General features: G+C 37.9%; 1 pseudogene; it reads left to right on the top strand.

Moving 5' to 3' along the window:
* Positions 1-5,896: 5,896 nt before the first annotated feature.
* On the top strand, positions 5,897-6,016 carry LOC111734129 (annotated as a pseudogene).
* The last annotated feature ends 12,338 nt before the right edge of the window (positions 6,017-18,354 follow it).

Below are 18,354 nucleotides of genomic sequence, written 5' to 3'. Positions count from 1 at the left end.
AAAAAAAAACCCCACAAAGAATCTCATTTGTTAAAAATTATGCTCTTATTCAATAAAAATGAAACCAAATTTTCATATTGTAGGGATGAAGAGAGATGACTGGGACTCCCCTTTAAAACCAGAAATACTGAAGTCCTTAAATTGTCTAGAAACACTCTTATTAAATTTGAGGAATAGAATTCCTGTTTTGGAATATAAATAGATCTTTATCTTAAGAATAGGTTGGCATAGGTATCTCTCTGTCTTCTTTAAGCAAATGGTCATTTATTATTCCCCCCGCCCCCCTTATGTTAGATTCCCCTAGAGGAGTTAACTATGGGACACTAGGACAGTGGCAATGCTCCTCCATACCTTTTCCCCTTGCATATAATAGTTCCTGCAAGTAACTTCTAATTAACATTTTGGGCCTGATAGTATCCTGAGCTTTATTTCCATGCCTCTGATTAGGTGCTGGCAATTTCCACATAGAAACACCACTATTTTTCACATTCAGCATTTATAACACTGAGAGTTTCATCCTCTTCCTCCAAATTCTTTCTTACCTCTGGCCTTCTCACTTCTCTCTTCAGTGCCATTATTCCCCAGATGATACAAGCTTAAAAATTGGACAGCTGGGTGGCTGAACAACATGATAAAGGACTCTGGTTGTTTCTGTCTTTCAGTTTACCCACCTTCAGGCCAGCTGCCCTTCTGGTTACAAGATGACGGCAGAGATCTAGGCATCACAACCAGACACCCCAATGTGTAGATAAAGCAGGAGGCATCTTCTTATGTATGCCTTGTAAGAATGAAGAAAACGTTCCTAGAAGTCCCTTTGCAGGCTTCTCACATCTCATTGACCTAAACTGGGTCACGTGCTCATTTTCAAAACAATCACTGGCAAGGAGTATAGAGTTATCATGATTGGCTTAGAATGATGAGGATATATCCCTGAGCCAGGAATAGGGTCATCTTTCCTAAGGTGTGGATTCCCAAATAAAATTAAAGTTCTACTAACAAGAAAGAAGGAGGAAATAAAAAGAAGAGGTTTCCTCCTACCACTTTAGTCCAAACCCCTGTAACCTTCCTCAGGGTCAAGTATAATAGCTTTTTAACTGGTCTCCCAACTTTCTTTCCCTCACAGCCCACCTTACACAGTATTGCTACATTTATCTACAGAAACACTGCTTTGCCACATACTTCTTTTATTTAAAAAATGCCACTGATTCTCCCTGACCTTCAGGAAAACATTCAAACTTACCATAGAATTTTCAAATCATAGAACATGAGAATTGGAAAGGCCAGGGAGCTTGGAATGTCAAAGGCTCACATCAGGAATTTCAGCTATAAGCTGGACTAGAAAACACAGATGTGTGGTATCAACTAAATATTTATTTTGTCTAACCAAAGGCATGAGCTACAAAAATCTCCCTAAAAGAGCAGTCTTCAATTTGAGTTAAGCAACACTCTAAGGGGGTTATACACACATGGATTTTTTTTTTTAAGTAATCAATTTCCAGATTTTCATCTTGTTCTTTCTAAAAACTGGCCTCAAGTTTAATACAAATTCTTTATTTTTACCTTTCATTTTGAAATAACCTCTCTTCTTTTTACTGATCCTGAAACTTATCTTGGAATATTATCTCCAGGATCTTAAGAGTTTCTGGAGAGTGGAGGAAGAGACAAACAAATGGATTATTTGAAGCATTGATTTTGAGAGAACCTCTTGTAATGATTAAGCAAAATCACCTGGCAGGTCTTTCCATTAAAGGTGAGGTGTGGCTTTAGACCTGGGATATTTGGGCTTGTGTTGGGAGGCTCTGGATTCAGATATTCTAAAGTGCAGAGGTGGAGAGACTCAGTATCTCATCCCAATATGTCAAAGCATGCATAACTCTTGAGAGAGAGAGACCCATGACAGCAAAGTAAAGAACACTTCAAATGCTGAATATGGTGTCTACCATATGTTTTCAGTTACTCTCAATGTTCAGCCCTAGGAGGAACCATTAGTTGGAAAAGATTATATACAAGTATTGGAAGCAGTGCAAGTTCCTGATGCTGACGCGGGGCTGAGCGGCACAACAAAATGGCACACACATTGGATTCTCTCACACCTTTTCTGGTGTCATCCACTTTACTAGAATACATGTGAATGATGCTCTCCAAACTGGTGCAACTTGGAGGTGACATGCAAATTTTTTAAATTTAACTGAAATGTTTTCTGAGACTACTACATTCTCTACTACAGTAAATAACACTCGTGGATAAAAATTCACATATTTCCTTTACATAATGTAGGCATCACTGAATAGAATAATTAAAACTTAAATACATGAAATTATAACTGAATATTTTTCCAATGGTAGTCAATTCTCATCTTATTTATTCTTTTAAAATGAACAAACAAAACAAAACCAGACTCATAGAAGTGGAGACCAAAGGGATGGTTGCTGGAGGGAAGAGAGATGGAGGGACAGGTGAACAAGGGGAAAGGGAACATAGTAACATTGTGCTAAGTTTGCACAGTGACAGATGATCACTAGAATTACTGGGGTGATCACATTGTAAGGTATAACAATGTCAAACCACTATATTGTACCCCTGAGACTAATATAACATTATGTACCAATTATACTTAAATTAAAAATAATTTTAAAAACATTGTATTTTCTCACTCTTATTAATGTAAAATAAAATTATATGCTAGCTGCCATACTAGTTTCTAGCAGTTTATACTTTTTCTCTTTCATTAAACAAATAGGAAAGTTAACAAAACTCTCTTTTCAGTACGTTTTAAAAACCTTAGTAGATTATTTTCTGAATTTTTTATGTGTGACTTTTAGTTAATCTACTCCCTCCCCAAGTCCATTATCTGTAATGCACATTTACCAAAGAAATACCAGGACTTCTATCAGTCCTTGCTTCGTAAGTAACTTAGAATTTCAGCTACATTTTCTTGTATTATTACAAATTGTGTAACAAGAAATAGCATTTTATAATTGTTTATACATTTTTAAATGTATGCATTAATTACATTAGCTCTACATCCTGATGTATAGCTCGCAGTAACTTAGTTTACAAGATGTGTTTCATATTTTCTCCATGGTTTCATACTATTCTTCAAATTGCGTTTTAACTTATTTGAACTGATAAATGAATTCAGACTTTTGCAACAGAATTCAAGTCCAAATTAGCTGATTGATTTGACAATGAGGACTTCCTTTTCCAATTAGGATATATGGAAAGTATTTCCTAAAGTTAAATGAGTTATATTAGCAGCTCCAAACTTTTGACAAAAATATTACTTAAAATGCATTAAAATAAAAACATTTTTGGAAAATAAAATATTGGCAAAAGTATATTAAAAATAATATTTTTATTTTCAGAGTAAACAAAGCACCTCTAATTGAAAGAGAACAGAGGTAGTTGTCTTATAAGTTTTAGTAGAAATTTTTAACAAATCTCTCGAAATTGCAGAAATTTTATAACCATTTTGTAAGTCAAGTTTTTTTTCTAATAAAAACAAACTTTCCATAAAGTTCGAGGAGTCCTTAATTGAAGTTTTAGCTGATGGATTATTAAAGCAAATTTTTGATGATAGATTATAAAATTATTTGTTACAAAATTATGAATAATTTCAAATAATTGCTTTTTTAAAAAGCTTCTTCCATTGCAATCCTCTTATTTTTGTAAAGTTTTCTTGGTAGTAACATTTATAAAAGTGAAAAATAAGAATAAAATTGATTCTCTAACTTGGGACACATGAACTAGTTGAAAAGAAAACAGTCTCATCCATCTTATGAAAAACTGCACCTCTAATACAATTTTACTTTATATGTTCAATGTTTATCTTAATTTATCACATATGAGGGTTATTTTGATAAATTTTACACTAATAATAATTATAATAATAAATTATTTTTGTACTTTAGAGCCTAACCGTGGTTGCCTCTTAAAATTTGTTCTCCCCTTCTTTGGGCACACAGTGAACCTGCATTTCCTCAACCCCCTTGCTGTAAGGTGTAGCCATGTGATTGTTCTGGCAACAGAATGTGAATGGAAGAAATGTGGGTCACTTCCAGGCCTTTCCCCATAAAATCTCTTTCATGCACTCTGCTTCTCCTTCTACCAGCCAGATACAGTCAAGAATGAGGCTCTGGGAGAAAGGTTGGCAAATTTCGGTAAAGAAGACAATAACTACTTTAGGCTTTGCAGGCTACACAAAGCCTCTGTCTCATACTCTGCTTTTATTCTTTTTTTAAAAAGGTAGTCTTTTAAAAATTATGCCAATCTATTCTTAGCTTTCAGGACACAGAAAAATATGCTTGCAAGCTAGATCCTTATTCTAGGGGATGGCAGAACCATATGATTGAAGAAAATTGGGTCCCCTAATCACTGTGTGGAGGAAAGCACCTCACCCAGGACTATTATGTGAAACAGAAATAAACACTGATTGCATTGAGCCATTACATGCTTGAGTCTATTTGTTACTACAGCTCAGCCCAACAAAAATACAGGAAATTAAAAAATTTAATTTATAGACATTTTTATTGCAGAGAAGTATAACAATGAATATAAAGAACTTCAGCATAATAATATAGTACATTAGGATAAAAGTATGTAGAAGTGGGATAAAAATATGAGCTTAAGGAGAAAAGGGAATGACTCTTAAAAGAAGAAATTATTTACATATTTTTAAAATGGATAATGATAGGTATCACATTGCTTAGATTTTAGATTCAATTAAATATTTAAAAAAGAGTATTACAGTTGTTTATTTAAAAATAGCTATATTAATAATATGCTAGAAATTACAACATTTGCAATTATTTAAACATACGAAATATTTTAGACATCAACAAAAATTCTGTGAAGGGATATATGGTTTTAAAAAATTCTTTTAAGGGATATGCCAAAAATCCTTAAGGAAACGTCAAAGAACCTTTCTAAACTTAGAAATAAACCTCTTTTGAAAGCTTCATAGATTCACTGGGCTAGAAGAAGGAGAGGGACTTTTCTGATCCACCTCTGCCCTCTTCGAAATCCTGCGTCTGGGTCGCCTTAGATGGTATTCCAACACAGGAATGTCTTTCCTTGTCAGGTATCTCTCAGCTCAGTGTAGACTCATTTCTTCTGACCTTAGATTCCCCATTGAATCATGAGGATGAGGGATGCTTTCTTTCCTCCTTTCAAAAGCTTTCCTTTTTTGGTGGTTCTGAGGATTCATGAGTTAAACATTTGTTAAGTACTTTGTAATATTTGGCTGAAAGTACAAAGTCTTATTTATTATTGTTGGATGGATAAAAGGTATTATACAAGTGCAAAGTATCATTTTCTTTCCAGGGCATACAGCATTATCATGCTTAATCCCCAGGAAACTCATGACCCCATTCTCTTGCATGGTCTCTTCATTTACGTAACCAGCCACAAATTGAGCTAACAAAGTACTCCTGGGAGAAGATTTGCACTTTCTCCTTTTTTTCAGAGAGTTTCTATTTGCCTTAGAGGTGTGATAACTTTTTTTTTTTTCTAGGCTGTAATTATAGTCCTTACTGCATCAGTGTTCCTCCTATAGGAGAGAAGACCTTAGGCAGTGAGAAAATCAAGAAGACTGAGTTCTTAATTTGATCTGTCCTTGTCTACTCATGTGACCCTGGACAAGACATTTCACCTCTCTGAGCTTCACCTTCTTCGTCTAAAAAATGAAGGATTTAGAATAAGTCATTTATATGATTCCTTCACACTTAAAATTTCCTCTTAACATGTCAAAATATTGGAAAGCCATTCTAAAAATTTAATCATACTGGTGTGTATCATTTAGTAATAGGTAATACACATAAAGAGAAGTACAAATGCATGAGAGATACTGTTTTCCAAGTAATCGTAGGGTAAAGTTCTTTATTTAAATTAATTTTCAGTCTATGGCCATGCTACCCTGAACACGCCCAATCTCATCTGATCTTGGAAGCTAAGCAGGGTTAGGCCTGGTTAATACTTGGATGGGAGACCACCTAGGAAGACCGAGGTGTAAAAAAAAATAATAATAATAATTTTCATAGTATATGTGTTTATGCTGTTAGATCTATGTGGCTGCTGGTCGTGGTGGTGGAGAAAGTTAAATAAACTTCACAGTGACATTGAATGAAAACACATGCATTGATACTTTCATCACAGTTTATTCGTCTTTATGATTTCCGTATTACTTAGCACATTGCCTTGCACAAAGCAGGTGTAGATAAATGCTTGATGAAAGAGTATCTGACAGATAAGTACAGATGCATGTTTTCCTAACATCTAAGGCAAAAGTGAATATTCTTTTAAAGATCTTGGATTTAATTTTACTTGATATGATAGGCTTTTAAAGAAAGCTTGAAAATACTGTTGCTGAAGTCATTTCAATTGATTTGTTAATACTTAACTCTCTAGGGAATAATGAAAGCTTATGTGAACTATAGGAGAGCATTTTTTCAAAAGTAGTAGAAAAAAGTAAATCCATGCAAAAATGGATTACAAATTTGATAGGAAGAAGTTGGACTTGGACTATATCTGAAAATTAAAAGTAAATATAAAAATTTTATCTTAGGTGTAACAAAATTTAGGTTATCGTAGAAACTATGGACTAGTCCTTGAAATGTACAAAGACTGAATCAAATATTGCCTTTTATTTTTTTTTTGGAGAGCGCATAATTTTTCCAACAAAAATTAACGACACACAAAACATCTTTCACTTAACATGCAGAAATACTCAAAGGGTTTCAATGATTTTCCCTAATGCTTTTCTTAAGCTTTGGATTTTCAAATAATTCCATGAACACATGATCATTCTTGTTAATTTTTCTTCTTTAGTTGTTAACTGCCCTACCAGTTACATAAGATGCCAAATATTCTCTAAAAATAATTGACTTAATGAAACCTTTATCTTTTGCAAGATTAATCTTTTCATTTTCTATTGTGTGTGTGTATGTTATAATTTTCAACTAAGATATTCTCAGTGTTAAGTGAGAAGAGATACTTGAAGGTGTATTAGAAAATATTTTAATTATGTGGTGACTTTTGCTTTCCTATATTACAATGTTTTAGTGGAGCTCCTGAAAATTAATATTCAGATAATAAAGATACCTTGTATTCACTCAACCAGTATCTATTCAACATTACTGAGAGAAACTTGCTATAGCAGATAATATTTTCCAAAGATGACTATAACAATATTAGTAATACCACATGCTTATCTTACCATGTGACCTTACTCCTCTGCAATTAACAGGTAGAATCTATATCCCTCCCATTGAACCTGGCTAAGCTTTTGTGACCTTTCTGCCAACAGAATGTGGTGGAAGTGATTTTGTGTGATTCCAGAGGCTAAATCATAAACAGTGATATAACTTCTGCTTGGCTCTCTCAGAACACTTCTCTTGGAACCCAGCTACCATAGTATGAAGAAATCCAGGCTACATGGAGAGTCCACTTGTAGGTGTTCTAGTCCAGGTGTCCTCAACCCCTTGGCCATGGACCAATACCGGTCTGTGACCTGTGAGAAACTGGGCTTCACAGCAGGAGGTGAGCAGCGGGCAAGTGAGTGAAGCTTCATCTGTATTTGCAGCCGCTCCCCAGCGCTAGCATCACCGCCTAGCTGATGCCTCAGGTCATCAGGCATTAGATTCTCATAGGAGTGCTGGTCTCTGGTGCCAAAAAGATTGGGGACCACTGCTCTAGTTGACACAGTCTCAGACAACAGCCAGAATCAGTCACCAGACTTGTGAGTGAGGTAGCCTTTGAGAAGACTCCAGCCCCAGTCACTGTCTGACACCAACTATATGAGATACCTTGAGAGACAACTGCCTGGCTAAGCTCAGTCAATCCCCCAGAACCATGAGAAATAAAAATAACAAAAGATTTTTTATCAGTTTACACCACTAAGCTTGGGGTGACTTGTTTTGCAGCAGTAGATATCTCATTTACTTTAATGTAATTAGTCTCTTAAATACTTCTAATGTAATAATGCTTTAAAATGGTAACCCTGGACCACACAAATTTTACAGTTCCCATGCTTAGGCCTGCTCCCCAACCTTAAATACTCTCAGAGGGGTGAGGAGTAGGCCAAGAAGTGAGTTTTCATTATTCTGAACATCCAGACATTCCCATGAGACTCTAAAAATGATATTGAGATGACAGGATCCTGGTTAGTGGTATTTAGGTCCCTTTCCATCTAGAGAGACTCCTAAGAGGATGGGGCTGGGAGGATAGGACTTAACTGCTCTAGCTTTAAAGGTAGCTGAGCCCTCAGGTGATTTTTATTGGCTTCTCTTATGATGGGTTACTGTAGCGATGCTTCCTATCTATTTCCCAAACTTGGTCTGTAGATACAGGCCAAGATCTGACCCATTAGACTTTACTCTGTTCTAGGACCCATTTTACTTCAGGTAGAGGGCCTAGTAAATATGAAGGATGAGTGCTGGAGAGAAGATCTAGAGCAAGTGAGAAGGAGCTACCACTGAAATATCATACAGGATGAATGATGAAAAGAATCAGTCACCAGACTTGTGAGTGAGGTAACCTTTGAGAAGACTCCAGCCCCAGTCACCGTCTGACACCAACTTGTTAGACGAAAGAAAACAGAGCAGAGGGTAGAATGACCACCTGAAGTGTGACCACCTCCCATGTTCCTTCTCTTCATATTATTTAGGCATAGATTTCTAGATAGTGGAAAAGAGTGAAAGAATGATAAAATCAGGGAGCTGAAAAATGGCTATTTGCGGTTTTTTGTTTGTTTGTTTGTTTGTTTTAATACTGAAGAGTACTTCCTTAGATATGCAGGCCTCACTGGAATTAGTTTGTGCCACAGAAAAACTAATACACCCTGGTGGGTTCAAAATACAGGAAACAGGTAAGTTTATGGCCTTTTTCTAGGCTTAAGAAATGGGGATAAGAGACATTTATGGTTGTTGTTGTTGTTTTTAAATTCTAGGTGTTAGTCACCAGTTCAGTTTCAAGTAATAAAAACAGACTCAAATCCGTTCATATAATAATAGGAATTTATTGATTCTATAACTGCATAGTTGTTGACATCAAAAATGATTACATCCAGGAACTCAAATAATATTTTTGGAAATTTATCTCTTGCTCCATTCCCATGGTCCATTGTCTCTAATTGCCTTTATTCTATACTCAGTCTTCTTGCAGGTGGAGAGCATGATTTCCATAACAATAGTCAAACTTGTATCCTCCTTGCTTGTAGCTTCAGTGTATAGAGGCTGAGTTGCTAGTTAATGCAGGTCAAAAGACCTAGGTGGGACTCTGGATAGACCTGAATCAGAACCCTACTCTTAAGGCTAGGGGGGTTAGGTGGGGGTCAGTCTCACACAAACCACTTGGAATGGATCCCCAATGAGAACAGAAGTGCTCTGTTATTAGAAAGATAAGGGAAAATGTGTGGGATAGACTGAAACATCAGAAGTCCACTAGAGCCATCCAACTACTTTGGCCAGGATAGGAAAGAGTCAGAGGCCAGAAGCCCATGCTATCCTGAGGAGTAAATACTGGGCGGTCAACTGGAACTTTTCATATTCTAAAGTGCTCAGGATGTAGGAAGCTAAGAAACCCACAAATGTTTCTTTTACTTATTCTGCTATAGATTGTGGAAACCCACCTATCTCCCTCACCATGGTCCTAACATGCTTGAATTCCCATTCTCTATTCCTAGAGATTCTGTACGTTGGGAAAAGGGTGATTGTAATGCCTCTCAAAGTTTGGGAACTACTGATTTACATTTCAAAAAATCCAAAAAGCTGTATTCCGAAAATCTCTTTGTGTACTTAGTGGCTTTAAAAATATATTTTGAACTTTTTGTTGAAACACAATATACATAAAGAAAATGCACATATTGTGAATGTACAATGTGATGAGTTTTCACAGGCTGGATACACCCATAGAACCAGTACCCAGATCAAGAAGCAAAACATTCCCAGCACCCAGAAGCACCCTCCTTCCTATATTCCCTTCTAGTCACTTTTATCACTATCTGAACTTCAAACAGCACAGGTTTGGTTTTCTTGTTTTTGTGTATTAATGTTAAGTGTAACTATACAGTATGTTCTGTTTTTTTTTTTTTCTTCTCAATATGATATATGTAAGATACACTGTTATTATGTTTGTAGTTGTAGCTTGTTCGGTCTATACTGGATTGCTATACAGTGTCCCATCGTTTATTTAGTCTACTACAGGTATTCGAGTGTTTCCCATTTGGAGCTTTTACTGCTATAAACTATGAATAATCTAGTACATGTCTTTGGGTGAACGTATGTGAAAACTTTTCTGTTGAGTTTGTACCTAGAGTGGAAGTTCCTGGCTTTAAATATTTTGGACAATTAAATAAAATTGTCTTTTAAATAAGTCACCTTTGACATTTAATGATAGTGTTTAAACTATTCCATAGGTTTCATCACATTGTAGGCATTGTCCTGAATCTGAAGGGTACTGTTTAATATCTGCAATCAGAATAAAGCAAGAATGAAGGAGCAGGAGGCTGAGGCTGGTTGCCCTAATGAAAAACCATGATCTTTTGCTCAGTCCCTGGGTCTGAACCCATTGTCAGTCAGGAACTCATTGACCAAAGAGGTGGCAGATCCTCAGGAGTAGGGCCCCTGGAACACCATGGTAGATAATGCTGTATGGATCCTCAGTCGTCTCTAAAGTCATCTATGGCTATTTTCTTGAGTGACTGTATATTGGAGAAAGGAGAATATTTAGACCTTTCAGGGATTATCGGATACAGGTTCTGTGTTGATATTGACATTTGGAGCTCTGAAGCATTGTCCTGCCTCTTTCCCCACACTTAGAGTGGAAATGTGAAGACCAGATAAGTAAATGGAATTCTGGCTAAAGTCTGACTCAGAGTGAATTTCCTGGGTCCGCAGATCCACCTGGAGGTCATTTCCTCAGTCTCTAAGTATATTATTGGGATTGACACACCTGGCAGTTGGATTAATCTCCACACTGGGTGACTAGCATGCAGGGTAAGAGCTATCACACTGGGGAAGGCAAAGTAGAAGCCTCTGTAATGGCACTCTGCCAAACCACCTGCCCCCAGCAAGACAGTAAATCAAAGTCAGTATTGTATTCTGGTGGTGGACATGGGAGTAGGGGTGGTACAGATTAGTACCACCATTAAATATTTAAAGGGTGGAGGAGAGTGGGTGGTCTCTATCATATCTCTCTTTAACTCATCAATCAGAATCACAGAAAATGACTATAGACTACTGTGAACTCAACCAAGTAGTAGCCACGATTTCTGCTGCTGTGCCAGCCATGTTAGCCTTGTTAAAGCAAAATAATAAGCCCTCAGGCACGTGGTATGAGGTGATTGATTTAGCAAACGAGTTGTTTTCCATGGCAATTAGAAAAGAGGATCAGAAACGATCTGCGTTCATGTGAAAGGTACGTTTATTTGTAGCTTTGCCCCAAGGATATGTTAACTCTCCTATCCTCTGTTATATATAGTTCAGATATGGGCTATCTCGACGTCACAAGGAACATTGCCCTGATCCATTATACCAACAACACTATGATGGCCAGACAGAATGAGCAAGATGTGGCTAGTATACTGGAAGGCTTGATAGGAGACATTCACACCTGAGGATGAAAGAAAAACCCTATGAAGATTCAAGAATCTGTGACTCCAGTGAAGTTTATAAGGGTCCAGTACTCAGGGTTATTCTGGGACAAGCTCTCCAAAGTAAAATATGAAGTGTTGTATCTTACATCTCCTACTGCGAAGAGGGAACCACGATACCTGGTGGGCCTCTTTGTGTATTGAAGGCAGTATATTTTATACCTAGGAGTGTTATGTAGCCCAAATACCAAGTGACATGGAAGGCTGCTATCTTTCAGTGAGGCCTAGAGCAAAATAGTAATCTACAGCAAGCACATGTTATGGTTCAAATAGCCCTGTTATTTGACCGTACAACATGGCAGAGCTTATCGTATTGGAGTTGGGAAAAGATACAGTATGGGATTCATAGCAAGACTCAGTGAGAGAATTATGAGAACTTCTAGAGTAAGGCCATGCTATCTGCTGCAGAGAGTTATACATCTTTTGAGAAACAGGTCCTGGTATGTTTCTAGGACTGGGTAGAGATGGAGCATTTGGCCATGGGGCACCAAGTGAGCATACATTTAGAATTGTTTATTATGAACTGGGTTTTATTGGATCCACCAAGTCATAAAGTTGGACAGGCGCAAGAGCAGTCCTTCATAAAATAGACATGATACGTTTAGGATTGAGCCTGAACAGGACCAGAAAGCATGAGTAAACTTCATGAGCAGGTATGCCAGATCTCCATGTCATGCACCATGGATGCACTAGCTGCCTTCATTTTCTGTAGAGTCTCAAGTAGCTGAAGGGAGAGGAAAAAACTCAAGCTTGGTTTATGGGTCAGTTGGCTCAGTATGTGTATGCAAGACAGAAATGGACGGTGGCTCAGAAACTTCTCAGTGGGCAGAGCTTCAAGCATTGTAAGGTCATTCCCTTTGTGTGGAAGGGGAAGTAACTGTTTAATATGTCCAGTGACCCTGAAAGGGAGAGGACTGGAAGATTGGAGACAAAGAGGTCAGAAGCAGAGGCATGTAGTGGGCATGAAGAATTGAAGATGTTGTTTTACATATTAATGCCTACCTCAAAGTATTCACCATTGAAGAGATACTAAATAATCAAGTGGACAAAATGTACTTGGCCAGTTGATGTTAGCTAGTCTTTGCCATCAACCACCTGAGAACTGACATGATGGGCAAATGAAAGGTGATGGAGACAGAGGCAACTCATGGGTTCAACAGCATGGAATCCCACTTACCAAAGTTGGTTCAGTTTCCACTACTGCTAAATGTTTAGTGCATCAACAACAGATACTGAGCCTCCAATATGTCACTATTCCTAGAAGAGTCCAACCAGCCACTTGGTAAGTTGACTATAGTGGGCCCCATCTGTCCAGTTTGTCTGCACAGCAATAGATATCTATTGTGGGTATGGCCTTTCTTGCCCACAGAGCCTTAGTCAGGACCACTATCTGTACAATTTTAGAATATCTGATCCATAAGCATAAAATCCCACACAATACAGCATCCAATTACGGGATCCACTCTGTAGTAAAGAGATGCAGAAAAGACCATAGGATATTAGGATCCACTGATTGTATTAGATAGTACAGTATCTAGAATTAGCGTGAAGAGAAGGTGTCCCTGAAGTTATAATAGGCCATACGTTGCAAGGATAAGGTGCCATACCTTAGGGTACAGTGTATACAGCAAATCAGAGATCTTTATGTGATGTCATGTCACATCATAGGAAGAGTGCATGGGCCCAGGAACAAAGGGGTAGAAGCAAGAGCAGGCTCATTTAACATCACTCCCAGTGACCCATTGGGGAACTTTGTACTTTCCATCCTCACTACTTTGGGCCATGTAGGATTAGAGGTCCAGTTCCCCAAAGGGATCATACTCTTGCCAGGGAACAGAGCAAGGGTACTGTATTTAACTATAGTTTGCGAATGCCACCTAGGCTCCTGTGTCCAGGGACCAGCAGATGAGAAGTGCCATCATCATTCTAGCTAGGATCAATGACCTTAAGTAGTGGGAGGAGCTAAGGCTGCACAAGGGTAGATGGCAGGGAGGAATGTGCAGAAGCAGGTGATCCACTCGGTGCCTCTAGGGATTCTCCTTCCCAGTTATACTATGGATGGATGTGCACAGCAGCCCCACTCTGAGAAGGGTATGATTCCAAGGGCTTGGGCCCTTTAGAAATGAAGGTTTAAATTGTACCACCAGGTAGGCAAGCCATTAACACTTGCAGAGGTGATAGCATAGGATGTGGAGACTAGACTGGATAGCAGAAGAGAGAGAAGATAACTATCAGCTATGGTCTGAAGACTAACTACAGCAACAGGGCTATGGTTTGCCTCATTAACCTCTCTCTTCTAAGTTTCCCTTCAGGAGGAGAGGTCCATGAGAACCCCGGAATAACAGCACCCTGAAAATGGATAGAGAAGTCAGTTTATGTGATTCAGTCTGTGTAGACTATGATAAACGCCTTGTTGGCTCACTGCTTGTGGCTCCCTTCAATAGAAAATCTACTGTGAGGAGGTAAGAGATATTGCTGCACTAGTGAAATTTGCTGCGCTGTTCGTACTGAAGACCATGCTCTCCTCAGTCTGACAATGGTTGAGGAGCTAAGGCTGCACAAGGGTAGATGGCAGGGAGGAATGTGACAGCAGGGTGCTAAAGCTGAGCCATTCCTGCTCACCTACGACACCCCTATTAGTCAAATATTGCCTTGGAGCTCCCCATTAGCCTGGCCAGAACTTTCTCAGAACTGCATTGCAGTCTGAGGCGCTTCCTCCTCAGTCCTTTCGTGTTTCCTCTTTTCACAGGTGTCATACGTGCACTGAAATCTCAAGACTCCTGACCTACTACTCTTCTTCATTTTCTCTTATTGAATAAAAAATTCTTATTTCTTCCAATAAATTTCTTGTTCATCTAATTCCATCTTGGTATCTGCTTCCTGGTGGATCGGAACTGACCATGTTTGCTAGTTCTTTTCCAAGTAATCATCTGATTTTCTCAAAAAACTTTTTCTTGATAGTTGGAACACTGAATACTAAATAGATGCCTACTTTATAAATATAGATATCTTTGCTGGATAATTTATGGTGATTAACTTTTCAGAGGAGTTACAGGACGTGTTAAAATTTGTACAAGGAAACAGAGGCATACTTCTGTTTGCAGAAGGGCAAGTTCATCTTCAGAATTTTTCTAGATTACTTTTATGGTTCCCTCCTTTTTCCTTCCCATTAGTATGGACCCCGTTTTTCTCCTTTAAGCCATAGAACTATAAATTTAAATGAAATGACATTTCCAGGAGAATAGAAATTCCTGACTTAAGTGAGGCCCTTTTGAGTTAAGATGAGTTTGTGATAATCAAAAGAAAGAGCACTCTTGTTCCCACAGCAGCTATATACTGCTACCCCAAACTGTGGATTAATGGGATTGGCACAAGAATAAACTTGGTTGGGACTTTCCCTGGTGGCATTTTGTGGCCATGGAGGAGGTTCCCTTACAAATAAATAAGTCTGGGTGGAAAAACACCTATATGTGGGGTTCTTATTGCCTCTCCCAAAACACCACCCCAACACACACGTCCACACTTACACCGCAGCAGTGGTGAAATAGAAAAGACTGGCTAAAGATAAAGACTCTGCACAAAAGCCTTTGGTGATTTTAGGTTAAATGGGCTACGAACAGCTTGCTTTGGAGTCTGTAAAGTTTGGCCTCCAAAGTCATTTGGCAAAGCTGTCCACAAGTCAAAAGGAGGATTCATCAGCAAGAATGAAATTTACCACCAGATTATGCCTGTCTTTTCAGCTAAACAGACTGAGACTTATTTCTTGGCAGTCTCTTTGTGAGGTGTTCAAACACTAATGCAAAAGTTTTGAAACATGAGACATTTTTCAGTGAGCAGAGTGTCTGAGGGAACTTATATGAAGGGATCAACATAACTATTGCTTCAGAATTGTCAGAGAATTCATCAAAAGGGTCCTTCTTTATTGGTGACTACTTTTGTTCTAAGAATGGGATCCATTGCTTGTAACTTAAAACCTTGGATTGTAATATGAATTAATGAAGCATCAACACTGGTACACCTCAATATACCTATCCTCAGGGTATATAGAAGAAATAGATCTCTCACCAAGATATATTTAAATCAACACCAGACAAAGAACTTTGTCTTTACTCATTGAAAGTTGTCGTACCTAATTGGATAAGGCAGTCTTTTAATAATTACAAGAGAAGTGGACAACTAAAAATCTGGAGACTTTTTTCCTCAAAAACCATTAACCAGTTTTATTTTTATAGTTGCAATACCAACTAGCCAGACTGAATTATTATCTCTAACATGGAACGCCTGGAAGACCATTGATTGACACTTCCAGACAGTAGTTACAGAATTTTTTAGCAGAGAGGTAGGTAAAGCTCAGGAAATCTCATTTCACTTTTTCCCACTGTTCTTTGGCATTTATCAAGGTGTTTTAAGTCTTTTTCCAAATATCTTCAGGTTCTTTTCTATGGAAAGCAAAATGATGGCAGGTGGGAGGAAATATACAGAATGAAATATATAATATCTCTTGCCTGAAATCTTTGCCTCCAAATTGGGAGATAATGGTTAAGTAGAATTATAATGTGCAGCCACTAGGTTAGTGCCTATGAAGTCCTAAAATTGTTTGGCTGTCAAGAGCATGATGCAATTCCTCCAAGTATTTTGTTGATGAGTCATTTCTAAAAAGACAAACAGCTGAAGACCTGTGTTCATGTAAGAAATACTGAATGTTTGAATATGGGCTTGATATTCCATCTCTGGGGTTTCCTGCCTGGGCCTTCTTTTCTGGGAGCTTCCTGCTCTCTCTTTGGGGTTATGATCATTGTACTTATTTTTGACCCTGCTCTCCCTCCTGCCCATCAAAGGTGATTGGGCCAAAGATGGCACCTGACTCATGCTAAAGCAGAGAACTTTCCCTGGGAACTTAGACCTGAAGCAAAAGTTCATGTCTCTTTTAAGAGGAACTCCATGTAATATATGAAACTGTGAGATGTGGAAGTCCATTTGCCACATGAATCGAAGAGTAGATAAAGCTGGTTGATCCAGAAAGAAGAATAACGGAAATATGCAGAAAGATGCAGGAGAGAGAGAGAGAGAGAGAGATGTGTGTGGACTTCCTTGGATTCCTGGCACTGTCCTCATAACTGCCCCTTTTTGCTTAAGTAAACAAAAGTTTTTACTTACAGGATTCTTAACTACTTTTCCTCTCATCCTTGAGAATGTACAATGCAGAAAATATAAATTTGTCCAACCAGGTAGTCTTGATTCTGTAGGAACTTCCTCTTGCTGATAGTGTGGAAGACATCTGCCTGCTTTCTGCACTCTCCTTCCCCACCCAAGTTCTCTAAGGGTCAAGACAGACTCAACCTGAGGATTAGGACAAACTGACTTAGGTTTGGAGGCTCCCAAGATTTGGAGGCTGTGTCGAAGGCCTTAGTTGGATTGCTAGGCTGAGTTGTGTAGCCATCATTTGTAATATTTTTTCTATAACAAAACACATTCTGAGTTCCAAACAACCAACTTACAAAATGACTTCTGGAATATAACCCTTTAAAAAAATAGGGATCGTATCAGTATTAATTACTATTATGATTCACATCACAGAAGGGTTCTTTAATACATACAAGTACTCCATTAATCAGGGTTTGATTGCATTTTAAGTAACTCCAACACATTTGAGTTTTAATTTATTTAATGAAAGGGAGGAGACAACTAAACTTCAATTTGAATTTTAGAAGCCTCTCTTCATTGAATGGCCATTAGATGACAAAGCATTTGTGAAATTACTTAAAAAATATTTTTTCTTTTTTTTCTTTTCCTCTTTTTTTTTCTTTTTTTAAGGTGCACACAGAATTTTGTATGCTCATAGAGGAGGAAACAATTAAGACTCTGATTCAGTTAAGAAGTTATAAGAGAAATATAATTTAAAAGCCTGGAGGAACTAGGAGTTTGAGTTCTGGCTCTTTTGTTACAAGTTGACTTTTGACACTGGCACAAACTTATCTGAACCTTTGTTTTCTTATCTGTAAAATAGGAGTCCTGGTAAGGCTTATCTTCCAATTCTTACGGAGTTACTGTGAGATTCATGTGTGATTGTACATGTGAAATTGTTTTGTAGTCTGTAAAATATTGCATAAATAATATTTACTATTGCTGTGATTATTGAAATACTAACAACTTAATTATTATGTCTAGGTGAAACAGTATGATCAAATTAAAATTTATTGGTGGCAGGATACTGTATGAGGATAAATTTACCCTCTCATCTAAGATTATCTGCAAATATGTACTTTTAAAGAGAACCTATTGTTTTTAAACATGTGTGAGTTGAATTCATGCCCATGGGGGTCAGCTTTCTTGTAGAGAATTTGAGACCTAGACTTCCCTCCACCCTGTCTTGGTTTGGCTAGTCCTCTTCTCCTCTTCTTGGCTACAAATGACAAATTGGTGTTTTCTGACCAGGCATGAAAAGTAGCTTCTCTTGAGTCTGGACAATGCTGAGATAGAGAGGTCATAGTAGAGCTCATATATGCTTGGCTCTTGTCAACATGACAAATAAGACAGGGGAAGAGCAGCGGCTTGAATGGCTGGTGTAACCAGATCTGGGACTTATTTGGGTAGAGGGAGGAGTTGAACAACATAGGAAACCAATGAATGTCCTTTCGGGCTGCAGATTCTTCCAAGCTCAGCTTGAAAGATCACATCTGGTCTTTCAAACAGAGGACACTCAAAAA

The sequence above is a fragment of the Pteropus vampyrus genome, unplaced genomic scaffold (assembly GCF_000151845.1).
Source record: "Pteropus vampyrus isolate Shadow unplaced genomic scaffold, Pvam_2.0 Scaffold814, whole genome shotgun sequence".
NCBI lineage: Eukaryota > Metazoa > Chordata > Mammalia > Chiroptera > Pteropodidae > Pteropus > Pteropus vampyrus.
Note: the sequence above shows the minus strand (reverse complement) of the source record. Positions and strands in the feature narration are given on the sequence as shown.